We start from the raw sequence: 19027 nt of genomic DNA on the forward strand, positions 1-19027 counted from the left end.
ATAAAACACCTCTGTAGATGCTCCAGGCCATGGATCCCTTACCCTACATTTCACAGGTTTTCATCCTGCCTTGCCCCGGAATAGCACAGTTAATTCTACAGGAACCAGAGCCAAGCAGCTCACCCTGTGCCAGGAGACGTAACCTTAGGAACAAATAATTAAGAGCCGCATGCTTACCGCAACTTAATAAAACCCTTCTTAGAATGGCATCTAGAGAACAGGACCTTTTAAACAGCAGATGGCAGGGGTGGGGGGAGGGGAGAAGACATGAAGGGAATAGTGGAACAACATATTACAATGGTGAATTTCTGTGAAAGTGCTAAAAAACAGAAAACGTGAACTTATTTTATTTTTGAAGCAAATAAGGAATGTAAGTGATACACACTGACATTCACGTAAGCATCCCTGGTTATCATTCTTCGAAACTACTTGCTGGAATGAAAAGGGAGGCAGAGATTTTCTCTTGGTATCATTACCATGAAAATACATTTCACCCCATGGTTTGCTCCGATTCAGCCTGCCTTTTGTGAGCTGGCAACAGCTTCCCCTAGCTGGGAGGGAATTGAACTGAGAACAGATTAGGGAAAACTTCAGGGCACAGATTTTCAGTTCATTACAAATTAGCTCATTAAGAAGCTACCATGGCTACTGGGTCTCAGAAAGGCTCCAACGTCTTGCATCAATTCACCTGAGACACTGACATTAGGAGTCCTCCCACAGTAGGTCTGAAAACAGCACCCCAAGGCCAAGGCACCACACACCTTTCTCTCCAGCCAAGAGCCATGAGTACTGAAGTGTGACATCTCCCGGAGCAATCAATCAATTGGACTGACTCCTGCATCCAGCCCCAGATTCAGGACGTTGATATTTCATTCTCCTCACTAAAATCTGTCCATCATTTATTAATACCTTCCTGAGTAAGTTACAAGTTCCTAGGCCAACATTCTCCACTAGTAATGTACCTCTAAGCTACTGTTTGTGTACGTGCACACATATGTTGTAGGCTAGGGTACGTGTGTGCGTGTGCATGTGAGTGTGCATGCGTGCGTGCGTGCGTGCATGCGTGTGGAGGCCAGAGTTTGACAGTAGGCATCTTCCTCTATACTATGCTTGCAGAGGACCTGAGTTTTGTTCCCAGCACCTATACCAGATGACTCACAACTGCCTATAACTCCAGCTCCAGGGAGAGGCAACACCTCTGGCACCTGTACTCATTTACATACACACACACACACACACACACACACAAACACTTAAAATCTTTTTTTAAAGATCTGAAATGGAGCTGGGCGGTGGTGGCGCATGCATTTAATCCCAGCACTCGGGAGGCAGAGCCAGGCGGATCTCTGTGAGTTCAAGGCCAGCCTGGGCTACCAAGTGAGTTCCAGGAAAGGCGCAAAGCTGCACAGAGAAACCCTGTCTCGAAAAACCAAAAAAAAAAAAAAAAAAGATCTGAAATGGAAAATGTTTCAAAAGCAGAAGTAGAAAACAGTAGAAATGAAAAATGAACCTTAATCTTCAAAATCTCATCCTTTTTGAGACAGGGTCTTTCTATTACGAAGCCATGGCTGTCCTGGAACTCACTCTGTAGACCAGACTGGCCTGGAACTCACAGAGATCTGCCTGCCTCTGCCTCCAAGTGCTGGGATTAAAGGCATGCGCCACCACCGCCTGGTCAAGATTCCTCCATTTTTTGCTCAGTGATAACACTGACCCTCCTGCAGAGTCCTCTAGATTGACACAGAAAGGACATGAATTGCACAGGGAGGAGCTTGTTTGAACTGTGCACGGGATCCCCGGCTCCTACAACAGCACTGGGTAGGCAGGAGGCACTGAGTCACTATCTACAGAATCAACAAAATGTATGGCTCACAGATTAAATGAATGCAGGTGAGGTAGACCCACTTCCTAACACCCTCATTGAAAGGGCAAAGAGGTAGGCACCGCCCCAGTTTCTTCCTCTGTTACTGTGATCAATACCCAACAGCAACGTGGAGAAGAAAGGGTTAACTTCATCTTACATCTCTAGGCCCTGGTCCGTTCCTGGAGATCTTGGCAAGCACATAAGGCAAGAGCACAGGCAGAACCAACAGAAGAAGGCTGCTTCCTGACTTGCTCCGTAGCATCTGCTCGGCTAGCGTTCTTACACAAGCCAGGGTTCCCTGCCTAGGTACGGTACCGCCCACAGTGGGCTGGGTCCCCCTACAGCAATCTACAATCAGGAAAATGACCCCCACTCCCAGAAACATGCTCAAAGGCCAGTCTGATCTAGGCAATCCCACAATTGAGACACCCTCAGATGACTCTCAGCGGGGCCAGGGTGACAGCTGAAGCTAACGAAGCAGGAAAGGCACACTACTTAACCTTCCAAACACAGAAAGGACGGAAAATGCATACACCCAATAAAAAGAGCAGCATTAACGTGTGGGCGCTGCTGCAGGTGTTTGCTTCGGTGAGAAGGAATAAGGGAGGCCTGAGGACACAGTTCGGTTGGTCGAGAGCTTGTCTGCTGTGCTCGAAGCTCCGGCGCTACAGAAACTAGATGTAGTACTTGCACACTTAAAATCCCAGCCCTAGGGAGGAAGAGCAGGATGATCAGAAGTTCAAGGACATCCTCAGCTACAAACGGAGTTTCATGCCACCCTGGGATACAGGAGATTCTGCTTTGAAAAAAATAAAAATTTGAAAACATAAATATAGGGGCTGGAGAGATGGCTCAGAGGTTAAGAGCACTGACTGTTCTTCCAGAGGACCCAGGGTTCAATTCTCAGCGCTCACATGGCAGCTCACCACCATCTGTAAATCCAGTTCCAGGGCACCTGACACCCTCACACAGACATGCAGGCAAAACACCAACGCACATAAATAAAAATTAAAATATATATGTAAATTTAAAAACAAGTTATAAAATATATGATTCTATGTATATTTGTATGAGCATATTAAAGGATACAACTTCACACTGTTTCTAGCTACTCACATTGCCTCCAGCAGTCCATTTCCTATAGTTATGTACCTTAAGCTTTCCATTTCCCTCCTGCTCTGTGTAAAACCTGCAACATTAAATAAGCTTTCCTGTGTTTGTGTTTCCCCTTCTGGGCCGTGGTGGTACACACCTTTAATCCCAGCACTTGGGAGGCACAAACAGGTGGATCTCTGTGAGTTTGGGGCCAGTCTGGTCTTACACAGAGCAAGTTCCAGGACAGCCAGGGTTACACAGAGAAACACTATCTCAAAAAAAAAAAAAAAAAAAAAAAAAAGTTCCTGTTTATGCAGGAAATTCCAAGGACTTTTGAGAGCTCTCTATCAGAAACAGGACCAAATCAAAATATCAGAACACAAATGTCCCTGATAGCCTTAGGAGCTCTGAGCCAAGAACCACGGCAGAGAGCAAGCACGTGTTTCTTAGGAAGTCCTGAGCGCGGGTTAATGAGGCCCAGTTGCCATGTTTTAAAAACAATATGCCCAGCTCAGCCTTAGCTGGGATGCTCATGGTAAAGATAATCAAGTTTGAACAATACATTGCAGCCATGTGCTCCAACAGACATCCAGAAGATTCATAACCCGTTATCCAGCAGAGAGGGCATTAAAAGTCTGCTGCGCCTGCTGTTTCTCATGGAGATGGTAACAAACAGAAATAAAGAAGCCAGTTAAAGAAATTAAATGGTACCACATATAACCCAAACAAGAAAACTCTAAAGCACTGGAAGCATAAACAGGAAAAGGCCTGTTGCTTAACTACAAAGTGGAGGAGGGAGATGGGAAGCGTTAACACATTTTCTTGCAACCAGCTATATATGCAAGCAACCAAGAAAAGGAAATACTTCTAGGACTGAGGTCTGCCAGTAAGACAGTCCAGGAAGTAAATGCTGACTCACATAACTCCTAAGCACCTGTGTAACCACATCTCCACCTCAAACTTCTGCTTCACAAGAGCTCCACCCCCACTCCCAACCCCCCCGCCCCCAGAGTCTAATGCATCCCTGTGGGAAAGCAGCCCTTGCCTGTGGAGCCCAGCACGCAGGACTACATCAGACTGTTTCCACAGGACCTCAGGATGTGACACCCTCATCTTCCACCAGGCTCCTCCTGTCCAGCCTATTTGCCTCCTTCCAGATCTGGTACCTATCTCTTTCTCCATACTCACTCTCAACCTTTCCAGCTCCCCTGCTCCGTTTCCCATAAGCTCTGGCAGGATGCCTCTATGGCCAGCCAGGTACGCTCAGCATCCCCTCCATGCTGTTCTTCACTCCAGCCAGGAGATCGAGGTACTACAAAGCCTCTGATAACTACCTGTGGTACTGTTTTAACATGAAAGCAGCTACAGGCAACTTGGAAAAAGATGTGGCTTTATGTGTCTGCTTTCAAATAAAACTTTATTTATAAAGCCAGGCAAGCAGGTCACATAAGGCCAGTGTGCATCGTAGTTTCCTGACTTTAATCCAGGTCAGTAGAGCAAATCTTCCTAATGACTGAAGTAGGTATCATTGTCCCATTTTACTGACGAGACATCTAGAGACCTACCTGCCTCTGCCTCTTTTCATCCTTGGAAGGCGAAGTTTTCTCTTAAGATCAGCATCAAAAAAATATTTAATAGGGTTTAGGAAATCTGTGACCTCCTACCCCACAGTACTACTCCAGCCTCAGCTCAGACACTTCCACTTCCTTGCTGTGGAACGTCAAAAATCTCATCTTTTTTGAGACAGGGTCTCTCTATTATGAAGCCGTAGCTGTCCTGGAACTCACTATGTAGACCACACTGGCCTTGACCTTAAAGTGATTCACCTTCCCCTGCCTCCAAGTGCTGAGATTAAAGGCTGTGGGATGTCTTTCTGTATGCTGTGAATATGTATTGCTCTGATTGGCTGATAAATAAAGCTGCATTGGCCTATGGCAGGGCAGGATGGAGCCAGGTGGGAAAATCCAAGGGAGACAGTGAAAGGAGAAAGGAGAGTGGAGAGACTCCAGGCGCCGCTGAAGGCACAACATACCAGCAGACCGGTAAGCCACAGAACATGTGGCAGAACATAGATTAATAGAGATGGGTTCATTTTAGATGTAAGAGCTGGCTAGCAGGAGGCCTGCTATAGGCCATGCAATTGGTAGTTAATATTACGCCACTGAATGATTATTTTATAAGTGGCTGAGGGACCGAGGAGCCGGGTAGTACTGGAGAAACAGTCCAGCTACACTTCCTTCCTTCAGGACCCTTTACAAGCCTTAAGGTACCCTCGCCCCTGACCCCGTCACCGAGTCCAGCCACATGCAGGTCTTGGCCCTGTGGCTCTACCTTGAAGGAAAGCAAAGGCAACCAAAGCTTTTTACTTCTTGTCACAGAGTCAGGGACGTTTCACACTTGCTCACAAGTTAGTGCTCATCTCAATCTATAATCACTGTTGAGACGAAACCACCAGTTTTAGATTTGGTCTATTTTCATTTGATCTTGTGTCTGCTATAACCCCACCGTTGAGCATGTGGGGAGACACAGGCAGGCAGGTCTCCAGACGTCTTCTCATCAGTGAAATGGGGCAATGATGCCTACTTCAGGCATTAGGAGGATTTACTCTACTGACCTAGATTAGAATCAGGAAATTACAGTGCACTGGCCTTATGTGACCCACTGCCTGTCTTTATAAAGTTTTATTTGATCTCAGACACACTCATCTTTTTTCACGTTGCCTGTAGCTGCATTCAGGCTAAAACAGCACCATAGACAGTTATCAGACACTTCATAGTATTTACAGATTTAAAATATTTACATCAGGTCCTTTGCAGGGCAGTTTATGAGTTACTGGTATAAACAATGCCTAGTCTATGCAAGTGTTAGTGATTATATGGGAAACCTAAGTGAAAGAAAGCCAGTCATGAAAATATCACAAATTATATGATTCATTTCTTTTTTTGTTTTCTTTCTTTTTTTCCCTCCTGGAGCTGAGGACCGAACCCAGGGCCTTGCGTTTGTTAAGCAAGCACTCTACCACTGAGCTAAATCCCTAACCCCATTTACATGACATGCCCAAATAGGGAAGTCTATGAGGGGTACAATGACCGAAATGGAGGTGAGGTAGCTAAAATGAATGGTTCTTTTTCCAGGTGAATGACAAGATCTAAAATCAGATGTGGTAGTAGTCTGCACAATTCTACGGATATCAACATTTCAAACAGGTGACTTAGGTGATATGTAAATTTTTATTCACTTTTTTTTTTTTTTTTTTTTTTTTGCTTTTGTTTTGGGGCAGTGAGACCAGGGTCTCACTGTATAGATCTAACTGGCCTGGAACTCCCTATATAAACCAGGCTAGCCTTGAACTCACTCAAGAACCTGCCTGCCTCTGTCTCCCCAGTGCTGGGATTAAAGGCGTTTGCCACCACACTCAGCTATTTTTAACTTTTTTGCAATGCAGGGGAGCTAACTAACCAAGGGTCTTGGACATGCTAGGTAAGTGCTCCTTTGGCGTCCATGAATTATGTCAGATTAGATCTTAATAAAGTTTTAAGACCTGGGGTTATCTGTTGAGGTACTTGCACCCCCTCATTAGCCCCCTCTGATTTTCCTTCCTGTTTGGTTTTTTGTTTGTTTTTGTAGACTGATGTTTTGCCAGCCTGTATATCTCTGTGCATCACGTGCATGCCCAATGCCTCCCCAGAAGCCAGAAGTGGGCATCAGAGCCCCTAGAACTGGAGTTACAGACAACTGTGAGGTGACATGTGGGTGCTGGGAATCAAACCCAGGACCTCTGGAAGAGTAGCCAGTGCTCTTAACCACTGAGCCATCACTCCAGCCCCGTGATTTCGGCTCCCGTTTCCCCTGGATCACACAGTGCTTTTCACGCTGTGGGAATTCAAATAGCGTGTTAAAGGAGCAGTTACGTGGCTGGGGAAAAGGCAGAGGGGCCATGCTGCTATTTTTCCAGAGCAGATACAGAGGTTTGAGGACTGAGTTTGACAGGAAATTAGACAGCCCGTGATTGATACTTTGGGCCTTTGTATGTGACACTAGCAAGTTCCTGCTGACACAGAAGTGAGCCACACCCTTGTGTACACACCTGAGATTTTACACTAAGCCCTTTTCCGCCCTCACTGGAATATAGCCCCCAGCTATCTGAGTAAGCACTAGAGCCCACAACATAGATACAATGCCCAGAGTCTGGCAAACCCGAGCTGCTCAATAAATATCAATGGAATGAATAAGCCAGAAAAGTACTCTACTTTTTGATACACTTCACTACTGACTCTTATCTATAGCTTATCAAATAAAACGGGAACCAGCTCTTGAGAAAGCCAAGGCGTGTGAGCCTGAACTTTCCCTGGGGCCCAGTCAGAGTATGACTAAGTAGACATTCTCAGAGGTCCAAGGACCCAGGCTGCCCCGAGCTGCCTGTGATTACAGACAGGGATTCTCACTCCAGAGCTGGCACATTTCTCAAGGTTCAAGTGTAAGTGTCTAGGTTCTGGCTTTCAGAAATTCTGATACAGGGGTTCATACACCTCACTTTGGGGAATATCTCTCTAAACCTATTTAGACAATTTTACACATATGATTCATTACTGAGACAACAGAAGAGGACAGGAAGAACTGAAAAAAAAAAACAACAATGTGGCAATAATCCACAGGTTATTGATAGAATGTATATCCATATGAATCTGTCATCCTGCGTGGAGATCCTAACGCACACCTGGAGGGCCTACGAAGGCTTGCCATAGAACCCGTCACGTCCAGGGAAGAACTCAAGCTGAGAATCATGACAGCATTCTCCAAAAGCCTGCACGTTTGGGGAAGACACAGAAATGAGAACTGAGGCCCTCAGAAGATGAAGATCTTTTATTCACTCATCCACTGAAGCATTTTTATTAAAAGTCTCTCTGTGCCTCCAATGGCCTCGCCCAGATTTCACATCTCTTAGTGGAGAACTTTAAATCCACATGTGTCTGATTTATATATATGATTTATATATGTGGAGATATATATCCAGGTTCATGTCTTTATAATTCAGAATCCGCTGAAATGTCAAACCCACAGACATTCCTGCAACCATCTCCCTCTCTCCCTTACAAGCCCCAAGTTATTTTTTCTACTTCTTTTGAGACAGGGTCTCATGTATCCCAGGCTAGCCTTGAACTTGCTATGTAGCTGAGGAATTTCAGATCCCCCCCGATTTGACCTTCTAAATGCTAGGAGACAAGCATTCTACCGACCGAGCTACATCCCCAGCGCCAAGCCCAACTTCTTAATGTATCATCTTGCCTTAGCTCCCTTACTATACCCACTTGTCTACTGTGAGTTGGTGAGCCACAACTCTTCCATTTAATGACCAATCGGCCATCTCTAGTGTCCTCACTGCTGAATCCAGTGGATCCTGCTTGGTACTCCCTAGAAATCTGAAAGCATCCAGCCCTGATTTCCCACCCTCTCCCCTCTTGGACAGCTCTTCTCCATTGCGACCCTCAGATCCACATTCACCTGGGTGTTGGCCATCCCTCACCCTTCTCTGACTCACTCTCGGCCTGTCTTACCTCTTCCTATCTCTGTCAGAGTCCACCTGGACCCTTCTTTTTTTTTTTTCTCAATAGTCCCGCCTACTCCAATGGCAGAAGCTCCCTTTCTAGACTAATGGCCCTCAAGTCCACACCCTCGGTTAAGCGGCTGTCTCTCTGAGGCTCCTGCTTATCTAGCTGGTTGCTATCTGGGTAGCTCTAGCTCGCTATTCCACAGACACCTCCCGCTCAACCTTTCCAGGACTGAGTCATCTCTAACTCCCTTCCTCCCCTGTACCGTCACCAGTGAACCATCCCCCCATCCACTCAAGGACCCAAGAATAAACCTGGAAGTCTTTGACCATTTCCTTCTCCCTCGCTCCTTCCTCCTCCGTCAATGAAAAAGCCCCGGCACCTGTTAGGGATCTCTCGAACACCCCTTCCTCTCCATTTGAACTGTCACCTCTGGACCCGGCCGCCACCATTTCTCAGCTGAATCATCATCACAGCATTCTTCAGGCAGTTTTCCTCTCTGCCTCCACACTGGTTCCCATGAAGACACCCCACAAGGTAGCCTGGGGGTGGGGTGGTTACAAAACTAGTTCTGTAAATGTATGTATCAATTGCTCCCTTTAGACTTAGAAGAAGTCCCACACCTCTGTGTGTGTCAAGCCAGCGAGAGCATCATTCCTCCACAACTCCTTGGCACTCTGATCCCCAGCCCACTGGCCACCCATTTCCATGACGCCATGTTCCGCCTTCCCCCTGCTCACATCCTAACAGTGTTTCCAGCTTAGGTATCCTTTCCTCTGGGGAACCTTCCCTAACTCTCAGTCAGGGCGAGGTACCCCCCCAACTTTACTCTTCCACAGTACATCTCCACCTCTCTCAGTACATATCACTTTACACCGATTCTGTCTACACACTTGTGGGGATCCCTGTAAGTAATCAAAGATACTTCAGAAAAGCACGTGCCCTGGATGACCCCACATGTTCAGCAGAGCACCTTACACACAATGCATGCACAAAAATGTTTGTTGTGAGCTAGGCATAATGGCTCATGCCTGTACCCTTAGCACTCCACTGAAGCACAAGATTGTCCTAAGTATGAAGCCGCCCTGGGCTATAGTGAATACCAGGCAGGTCAGGATACATAGAAGACTTTGTCTACAAATTGATTATTAATTAATTTTAAAATGCTGAATTATGAATAAACAAGTAAATAAATCAAACCTTAAGAGTAAATTAACCTTTACTTAGGAGAAAATAAAGTGGGGACCAGTGGGATGGCTTAGTGAGTAAAAGGCACTCGTGTCCAAGGCTGACAACTTGGGTTTGATCCCTGGTCCCACAAGATAGAAGCAGAAAACCAACTCCATCATAATTTCTTTTTCATTCACCCTACACATCCCCTGATCCAGACCACCATGACACCTCCCCTAAAGTGACCCCAAATCATCCTAACTGGCTCCCTTCCTCCCCTCATCCCCCCAGGTCCCTCCCCCTGCAGCACTGAAGTGACCTTTTGCAAAATACAAATCAGATCATGTTACTCCCCTAACTAAGGGCTTCCAACCCAGCCACGGTAGTGGGCGCATATAATCCCAGCACTCGGGAGGTTGAGGCTGGTCTGGGCAATAGAGTAAGAACCTCAAAAATTAAAAAGAGAAAAGAAAAAAAGGCCCAGGGTGGTTTCCATCCACACACTTTACCTCAGAACTGTTGAATCTCTTCCTGAAGCATCTCTGCCTTGCCTGGCTTTCCAGGATCAGCTCAGACCAACCCTTACCCATCACGTGAGGTTTCCTTTTTCGTATAAATTCACCTTGTCTATGTGCCTCCACCTCAGAGCTCCCCCAGACTTTCTACCTCAAACTGGACAGCTTTTATCCACTCGGCACTGATGTCTTTTATGGTTTGGTTTGTTTTTTATTATTCTGTTGTTTTTATTTTTGTTTGTTTCATTATTTTTATTAAATTGTGCGTGCGTGCGTGCGTGCATGCATGCATGCATGCGTACATGTGGAGGTTAGAGCACAACTTGAAGAGTTGGTTCCCTCCTCCCACCATGTGGATCCTGGGGACCAAACTCAGTTCTTCAGGTTTGGCAACAAGCCCCTTAACCCAGTGAGCCATCCCTGTGTTACCTCATCAGTCCTAAACTGTCCCTCTTGAAGAAGCCTACTCTGAGACAAAGACGCCACTGTGCTGGCTAGTTGTATGTCAACTTGACACAAGCTAGAGTCATCTGAAAGGAGGGAGCCTCAAGTGAGAAAATGACTCCATAAGATCTGGCTGTGGGGAATTTCCTTAATTAGTGATTGATGGCGGAAGGGCCCAGCCCACTGTGGGTGGTGCCATCCCTGGGCTGGTGGTCCTGGGTTCTATAAGAAAGCAGGCTGAGCAAGCCATGAGAGCAAGCCAGTAAGCAGCATCCCTCCATGGCCTCTGTGTCAGTTCCTGTCTCCAGGTTCCTGCCCTGCTTGAATTCCTGTCCTGCCTTTCTTCAGTGATGGACTATAATGTGGAAGTGGAAGACAAATAAACCCTTTCCTCCCCAAGTTGCTTTTGGTCATGGTGTTTCATCACAGCAATAGAAACCCTATCTAAGGCATCAAGCACTTTGGCTAAATCCAGCTAATTAACTGGCTTAGCATTTACCATGTGCTCACACTGTTCCTGCCTGTTATCTAGTCTAGCTTACATATAAGTACTGTGGGCTCCATGAGTTGTTCAAAGCTTATCAGAGTTGTTTGTCTCAGTATTGAATTTGAATTCATCCATACTTCAGAAGTGGCTTGGTTTGAAGACACCAACCCCGCCCCACACACCTCAGAAGTTCTGCCAATAAAACATACAAACAGAAAAACTAATTCCTACTGTGAAAAGTCCTACTCAAGGGGCTAGAGAGATAACTCAGTGGTTAAGAGCACGGGCTCGTCTTTCAGAGGACCCCAGTTCGATTCCCAGCACCCACATGGTAGCACACAACCATCTGGAACTCTGGTTCCAGGGGATCCAACACCCTCTTCTGGCCTCTGCAGACACTAGGCACAAACCACTCAAACACATAAAATAAAAATAAATAAACTTGAAAAAAATCCCACTCAGCTGAAGAAAAGGCTAGCATCCAATGTTTTAGAAAGACATGAAATACTTCTCAAACATGAAAAGAGCTGTTTGCGCTCTGCATTTGAGCCAGGCGCCCTACACCTTGTAATACAGCAGCACCATGATCCGGCCAACAATTCCCTGCGTTGTAAAGGCTGACCAGCGAGGTGCCCAGCAGGATTCCTTCCACAGCCTCCTTCAGGTTCAAATCCAGAAGACACTGTCATCTACATCCTCCACAGAGAACTTCCAGAACTTCCGTTTGTCTGATGATTCACAAATTCTTTTTTCTACCACATTCAAATCACCATAAACCCACCAGGGGAAGGGGTGGGGAGACGGCTCAATGGATAAGGATACTTGCCTGAAGTATTTGATACCCAGGACCCAACTCTCTCAACTTGTCCTCTGATCTCCACGTGCGTAATGTGATATGAGTACATACACACACAATAAATAAATGTAAAAAATTATTTAAAATACTTCTAACTAAAGCAAAAAAAAAGGTGGAGATTGATCAAAGAAAGAGACCCAACATCAGTCTCCTGCCTACATGCACACACACGAAGAGGTACACACACCATTCACAAGCATGTGCACTCACGCTGTAACCTCAGCTCTCGTGCACAAGGTAAGCACACGTGGTTTACTTTTACTAAAATCCTCCTGAATGATTTAGAAAAACAGAATCATTCAGAGAAATTGCAATCACCAATGGTAAAAGCAGATGAGGAAAAGCATTGAAAAGATACGCTCTTGAAAACTCTCTGCATTTCAGGCCATTAAATCACACACACTCGACCCATCAAACACATACAAATTAATATACTGTATTCGCTCTTAATTTCCCATTTTCATGATGACAGCTTGAGTTTAATTTTTTTTTTCCTTACTCCCTGCTTCAAGCTCTGAATATATTTACAGCCTGGACACACACACACACACACACACACACACACACACACACACGAGCACACTCAGAAAAAACGTTGCATCTCCTGTGGGGCTAATTAAAAAGGATTTTTATTTCTATAAGCAATGAATGAGATCTTTGTTAACCCACTTTCACGAGATTCTAAATGACCCTGGATTTATCTCGCCCTAGTTTTCAAAGTGTAACTGACCCAGAATAATGCAAGCTTATCTCCACACTCCTTGAGAAAGCAGAACCAAAGTTCCCAGAAGCCAAAGCTATGCATGCAATCTAAGGGGGAATGGGGATATTTTTCTTAAAAACACTATTATGCAAACATTGCCAGTATTCTTATTTTTATTTTTCACTTATTCAGAATATTTTTAAGATCATAAAACTTGGTGATGCCAAAGCAAACAACATTCCAAGGAAACGTTTAAAAAAAAAAAGATATTATGGAACTTTCTGGAAGCCTTTCTGCTGTTACAGCACAACACTAATAGTCTATAAGGAACTATAACTTAATTGTTGCCCTGGATAGAATAATGATCCAACCCACAAAAAGCAGACCCACGAGACTACCTGCTTTATACCCAGTAACTGAGCAATATGAACCAGTCAGGAAAGTTAAATTATTGCTTGAGAACATCTATCTCCTGTTACTCTTTGCTCTTCATGCCCACCAATACTCCCATTGAGCACTCCGTTACAATGCAACAGAATTCTCCCCAGAAGCCTTCCCCCAATCCTGTCTCTCTTTCTCCGACATCTTGAGTTCGTTCTCCCAGCCCTGAGGTAGAGCAGATTTTCTCCCAGGAACACGACGCTCGTCACCGACTCAGGTCACCAGTCACCCATGTTTTCATCCTACCTGGCACCATACCCACAAACAACTCTGCTCCTGGGGGCTTCACAGACCTTGGTTTTTGTCTGGGTGAGTTTGTTTTTTAATTACACTTATTTATTTGTGTGTGTGCATGTACACGTGACACAGTGCACCCGTGGAGGTCAGAGGACAATTTGTGGGAGCGGGTTCTCTCCTTCTCCCAGGGACCGGAATCAGGTCATCAGCTTGGTGATGAGCACCCTTACCTAAGCCATCTCCGTTTTGTATACTGGAATGACCACTGGGGTTTTTTTTTATTATACCATTGTTCCTGGAGGCTATAAAAATTCTGGAACTTCACTGTAATACGAGAACATCCTATGCAAGGTGTCTATCAAACACTTGCAAGACTCAGAAAGAATACTGAATGAAGCAAGTGACATCCAAAGCCAAGAACAATCTCGAATTTCTGCCTCCACCTCCCACGTGCTACAGATATGTACCACCACACTCAGCTTACGTGGTACTAAGGCTCAATCCCAAGGCTTCATTCCTGCAAGTCCCTTCCCAACTGAACTGCATCCCAGACCCAATCTGATTATTCTTTTAATAATGAGAGGAATATATAACTCAGTCTGCAATCAATATATTGTATAAACTGGATTTTTATTCCTTATTGAAACATCAAAAGATAACTCGGACATTTCTGGTCCAACTTTTAATTTATATGATAGACACCAAAATTAAGACTCTGGACAGTTAAACACTTATCATAGGGATGATTACCACTGTGTGCAGGCAGAAGTTCACCAGATGCCATGATTTACAAAAGTGCTCAGCCCATTTCCGTCTATGTCCTCAATGCCTAGCCTCTGCCCATGGCTGGCACTTGACAGCTATTAAATAAAAATTAAATACCACAGGGCTGGCAAAATAGCTCAGTGGATAAAGGCGCTGGCCACTGACCCCGACAACCTGAGTTTGATCCCCAGGACCCACAAGGTAGGAAGAGAGAACTAACTTCCTAAGGTTGGCCTCTGGCTTTCATGTGGGCCAGGCATGTGCACACATACATGAAATAAATAAATGAATAAATATAAGTGATTTTAAAAAATAAACATTCCATCTCATTACCATACTTTGCAACCTCTCCCACTAAATACAAATTAATAATTTTTCCCCTGGCATGAAAGAGAAACCCATTTTACGTTTTTTGTTTTTTAGGTAATCTTACTATGAAGCCCAGGCTGGTCTTGAACTCTTGATTTGCCTATTCAGTTTCACCATTTATTTCCACCTAACTATAATTATGTAATTGTAACTTGGACAAATTTTAACGTTACTAAAAGTAAGAAATACATGGAAAGCAGCCAGGAAGTGGTGGCACGTGCCTTTAATTCCAGAACTTGGGAGGTAGAGGTAGGTGGATCTCTGTGAGTTCAAGGCCAGCCTGAGCTACCCAATGATGAGTTCTAGCACAGCCAGGGCTACACAGAGAAACCCTGTTTCAGGGGAAAAAATAAAGAAAGAAAAGCAAAAGACAGACAGACAGACACAGAAGGCCTCCCTCCAGAAGAATACTCAGTTAATAATGAACCCATTTCAGTGGAGTAATAATCTAGTCACAAAGATCAGATTTCACTACCTAGCCCTAGAGCTACCTGGAGAAGAGGTTTTTAATCTTTTATAATATGCCATCTAGATGATAACAGTGCTAAATAAAACATACAAACATTGTCTGAGATGGCAAGGTAACTGGGCTGAACATGTGTTCACATAGGTCCACAGTGACAGCTATCCACGTGGCAGTACCAGGCCAGACCACGTGAGTGTTAATTCCTCTCGTGGTGGATGAAATCCTAGAACATGGTCCCTTCCTAGATCTCTGGCTAATTAAGAACATTCTAAAGCATTGGCCTACTCTATCTGTAAAAACAAAATGATTGTATAGTGTCCTTTCCAGGCCCGTGTGTTACATCTGCTACTTCAATGTGAAACAAATTAACTCAGAAATGAACAAGGGAAACGTTCAGAACAGTTCAACCTTGCCTCCAAAATTCCTTTGGAACTTCTCAAGAGAGGTTGGGTGGGTAGCACAGTGGTAGAGCAAGTGTTGCATGAGCAAGGGCTTGGGATCAACCTAGTACCTAAACCAAAAGAATTCTCACGACTGAGCCAGCCTGGGCAGCCAGCATCCCTCATACTGTGAAGTCATGCACTCATGTCCGTGTACACTATTCCATCCTTTCCCTGGACATCTGTACACTACAATGTGCTTCCCCGGGCAAGACAGAAAAGGCCAACAGTGTCTCACGCTAAGCGTGACAGCACACACCTTTAACGCTAGCACCAGAAGGCAGAGACAAGTGGATCGCCGTGAATTCCGGGCCCTGTTCTACACACAGCAAGTTCTAGGAAAGCCAGGCCTGCATAACAAGACCTTGTCAAAAAAACAAAAAACCTCTCAAAATTGCTTCAGAACTCAAGCCAAACTCCTGGAGTCCCAGCATTCCCAAACCAAAGTCAGAAGGATAGCCCACAGATTTGAGAGCAGCCTGTTCTATACAGTGAGTACAGAGCCAGCCTGGGAAGGGAAAAGGAAGGAGGGGGGGGGAAGAAAAGAAGGAGAAGGAAGAGGGGGAGTGGGGGGCGTGGGGAAATGGAAGGAAAAGGGAAAGAGAGGAAGGAGGTGGAGGGGAAGAAGGAGGGAAGAAAGTCGGAAAGGATGAGTGAATAAAGAAAGGGTGAGAGGGAGGGAGGGAGGGAGGGAGGGAGGGAGGCAGTCACTGCTTACGGACTGTTCTATGAGTCACCATGTTTCTGTATAGATATTTAAATTTTTCTTTCTTTTCTTTTCTTTTTTTTGTTTTGTTTTGGTTTGGTTTTTCAAGACAGGGTTTCTCTGTGTACTTTCGGTGCCTGTCCTGGAACTCACTCTGTAGCCCAGGCTGGCCTCGAACTCACAGAGATCTGCCTGGCTCTGCCTCCCAAGTACTGGGATCAAAGGCGTGCGCCACCACCGCCCGGCAATATTTAAATTTTTCTTAAGCGCACTATTCTGCATCAGGGCATGACCAAAATTTCCTCACCTTCAATGAGGGTTTGTCTGTTTTCCAATAAAACAGATGCTGTGGCCTAAGCAGGCCATTCTACTGATTACCCTGTCTCTGTGGGCCTCTGAGAAAGGTTCTGAATGAAGAGCAAAGGAAGCACACCTTCTCGGGAACAGCACCCTGAGCCCTCATGTTCCAGAGTGCACATGAAAATCTGGTAAAATACAAGGCTGTTTTACATCCAAAACGAAACCAAACGCATTTTCTAAAAAAAAAAATTACATATTATTACTAAATAAAAATATTATTATTGTATACGTGTGCCATGACACGCCCATGGAGGTCAAAGGACAACTTGAAGGAGTCAGTTCTCTCCTTCCAGTCCAACCTGGAAGCCAGGGATCGAACTCAGGTCACCAAACTTGCTCTGCAATCGCCTTTAGCCACTGAGCCTGCTTTAACCTGCTGGCCCCTCAATGCTTTTTAAGACTTTAATGCCAGCACTTGGGAGGCAGAGCCAGGCGGATCTCTGTGAGTTCGAGGCCAGCCTGGTCTACAAATCAAGTTCCAGGACAGCTAAGATTGTTACACAGAGAAGCCCTGTCTCAAAAAATAAATAAATAAATAAAAAAGACTTTTACCAATAGCCTTCAGCTAAGTGGTACTTTATGGTACTTTACGGAAATAATTATATATATATATATATATATATATATATATATATATATATATATATATAATTTTTTTTTTTTTTGCCCAAACAGGTAGTAATCCTACTATAATACAAAGTTGTCTTCATAGGTATATAAAAGTTCCTTCCTTCCTGCCCTGCCGTCCCTTCTTCTTTTTGTCAGTTTGGACCAGAAGGACCATCCTAAACCAGCAAACAACATGGAGTCTAGCCTTGGGAAATACATTCATTCCATGTGCTGCTTTTGTCCTGCACAGACAGGAAAGTCTAGGCACTGTGCATGTATCTCGAGTGTCCCTGGCTAATGTGAACTGATCCTGCCCGGTGTCTGTCAAGGTGATGATGCTCTAATGCCATTCCACTTCTCCTACCCATGAAGCAAAGCATCGACACCAGAGCCCTCCACATGTATCACGCAAAGTGGATGATCTAGAGAACACAGGCATCGCTTCCCCTTGCTAAATAGCCGAGGCTCGTCTCCTATTGAAAAGTAAACTGTATAATTCAAAGCACATTATATACAAAACCACACATCTCTGAGCAATTTGTTAAGTTATTTTAAGCAACTTAGGAACCTGACATCTCCTTATCCACATCCTAGTGTCAAGTCTGCTGTGGATGGAAGGGAGTAAGTCTCCAACATAAAAGCAGCCAGAGAAAAGCTGTGAGCGGAATCCCCTCTTCCAGTGTGCTCTTTAGCATATTGGGGGGGAGGGGACAGCACAAAAGCCAGCTGCAAGTCACGACTCAGCTGCTCACCAGCTGCGGGACTCTGGTGAGATCATTCCAAACCAGCATCTCTGTTCATCAGAGCTGCAAAAATCTACCTTACAGATGAGACTGTGAGGATCAAGTGGCATCGTACAAAACGCACTGTACGCTGGAGCCTCTACATAAACCTCAGGAAGCTCATTCTGTGGCAAGGAAGTGTCATTAAGTATAATAATCACGAATCTACAAGGCCTCCAAGAGATAACAGGGGGATGGAAGAGGAGGAAGGTCTTATCTCTGCCTAACGGGGCAGCTTATGGGGAAGGCTGAGGCCAGTTGGCCTTGGGATGGATAAGCTGACCTTCTCCCAGCCTCGAGGGAGCAGCCTACACAGAGCACACAGGAAGGAAGGACCACAGCTCCTTAGGGAGTGGGAGTCGTGGAGGGAGTTACAGGGAACACGTAGAGACGTGGTGGGAGACGAGGGTGAGAAAAGGGCTCCAGAGCAGAGAGAACCTATGGGCCTCACCACGACTCATGTACATCTGACAGGAAGCTGCGAACCTGTAAACACATTTCTGGTTTACCTTTTTTTTCTTATATAGCATGAAGTCTCTACTATTGCTATGTTGCACAAAAAATTTACTCAAAAAAATTTTATATATATATATGTGTGTGTGTGTGTGTGTGTGTATAAAAAATCAGGAGAGACTACTCTTTGCAGCCACAGCATCAACAAGAACACTGATCTTTTTCATTTAAATCAAAATTTGATTTCAACTACTTGTGATTATATTATCCAAAAGTAGAAAATGAAAGATTTTTAATTTTTATCTCAAAGACTACCTCCTAACAAATAAGTATTTCTTATGCTTTACAAATTAAAATCATTATTTTTTTTTTGTCTTAGGTTTTATTTGGAACAGGGTCTGGCTAGGTAGTCCATGCTAGCCCATAATCTTCCAGCCTCTGCTTCCTAGGTGCCAGCGTTAGTGATGTATGCCAGCATACAATATTTATTTTTAAAATCCTGCTGCATAGAGATATGGTCTATTCCAATAGAAATGAATTTACAATTGAACCTCAAAGACAAGAAGCTAATTATTGAAATCATATTCAAAGAGAAAATATTTGAGCCATGCATGATAACACATGTCTCCCAGCACTCAGAGGAAAAGGCTAAAAGAGAAAAGAGTTTGAGGTGTTATGGGCTACAGGACAAGATCTTGTCTCACAAAATGAGACAA

The 19027-nt window shown here is 44.7% G+C and overlaps 1 protein-coding gene across 1 annotated transcript in view; it reads right to left on the minus strand.

Annotated features, from left to right (window-relative positions):
- Syne2 (spectrin repeat containing nuclear envelope protein 2) overlaps positions 1–19027 on the minus strand; it is a 321778-nt gene that overhangs the window by 257795 nt on the left and 44956 nt on the right.

This window comes from Peromyscus californicus, unplaced genomic scaffold (assembly GCF_007827085.1).
Source record: "Peromyscus californicus insignis strain IS unplaced genomic scaffold, ASM782708v3 Scaffold_15__1_contigs__length_86483966, whole genome shotgun sequence".
Lineage (NCBI taxonomy): Eukaryota > Metazoa > Chordata > Mammalia > Rodentia > Cricetidae > Peromyscus > Peromyscus californicus.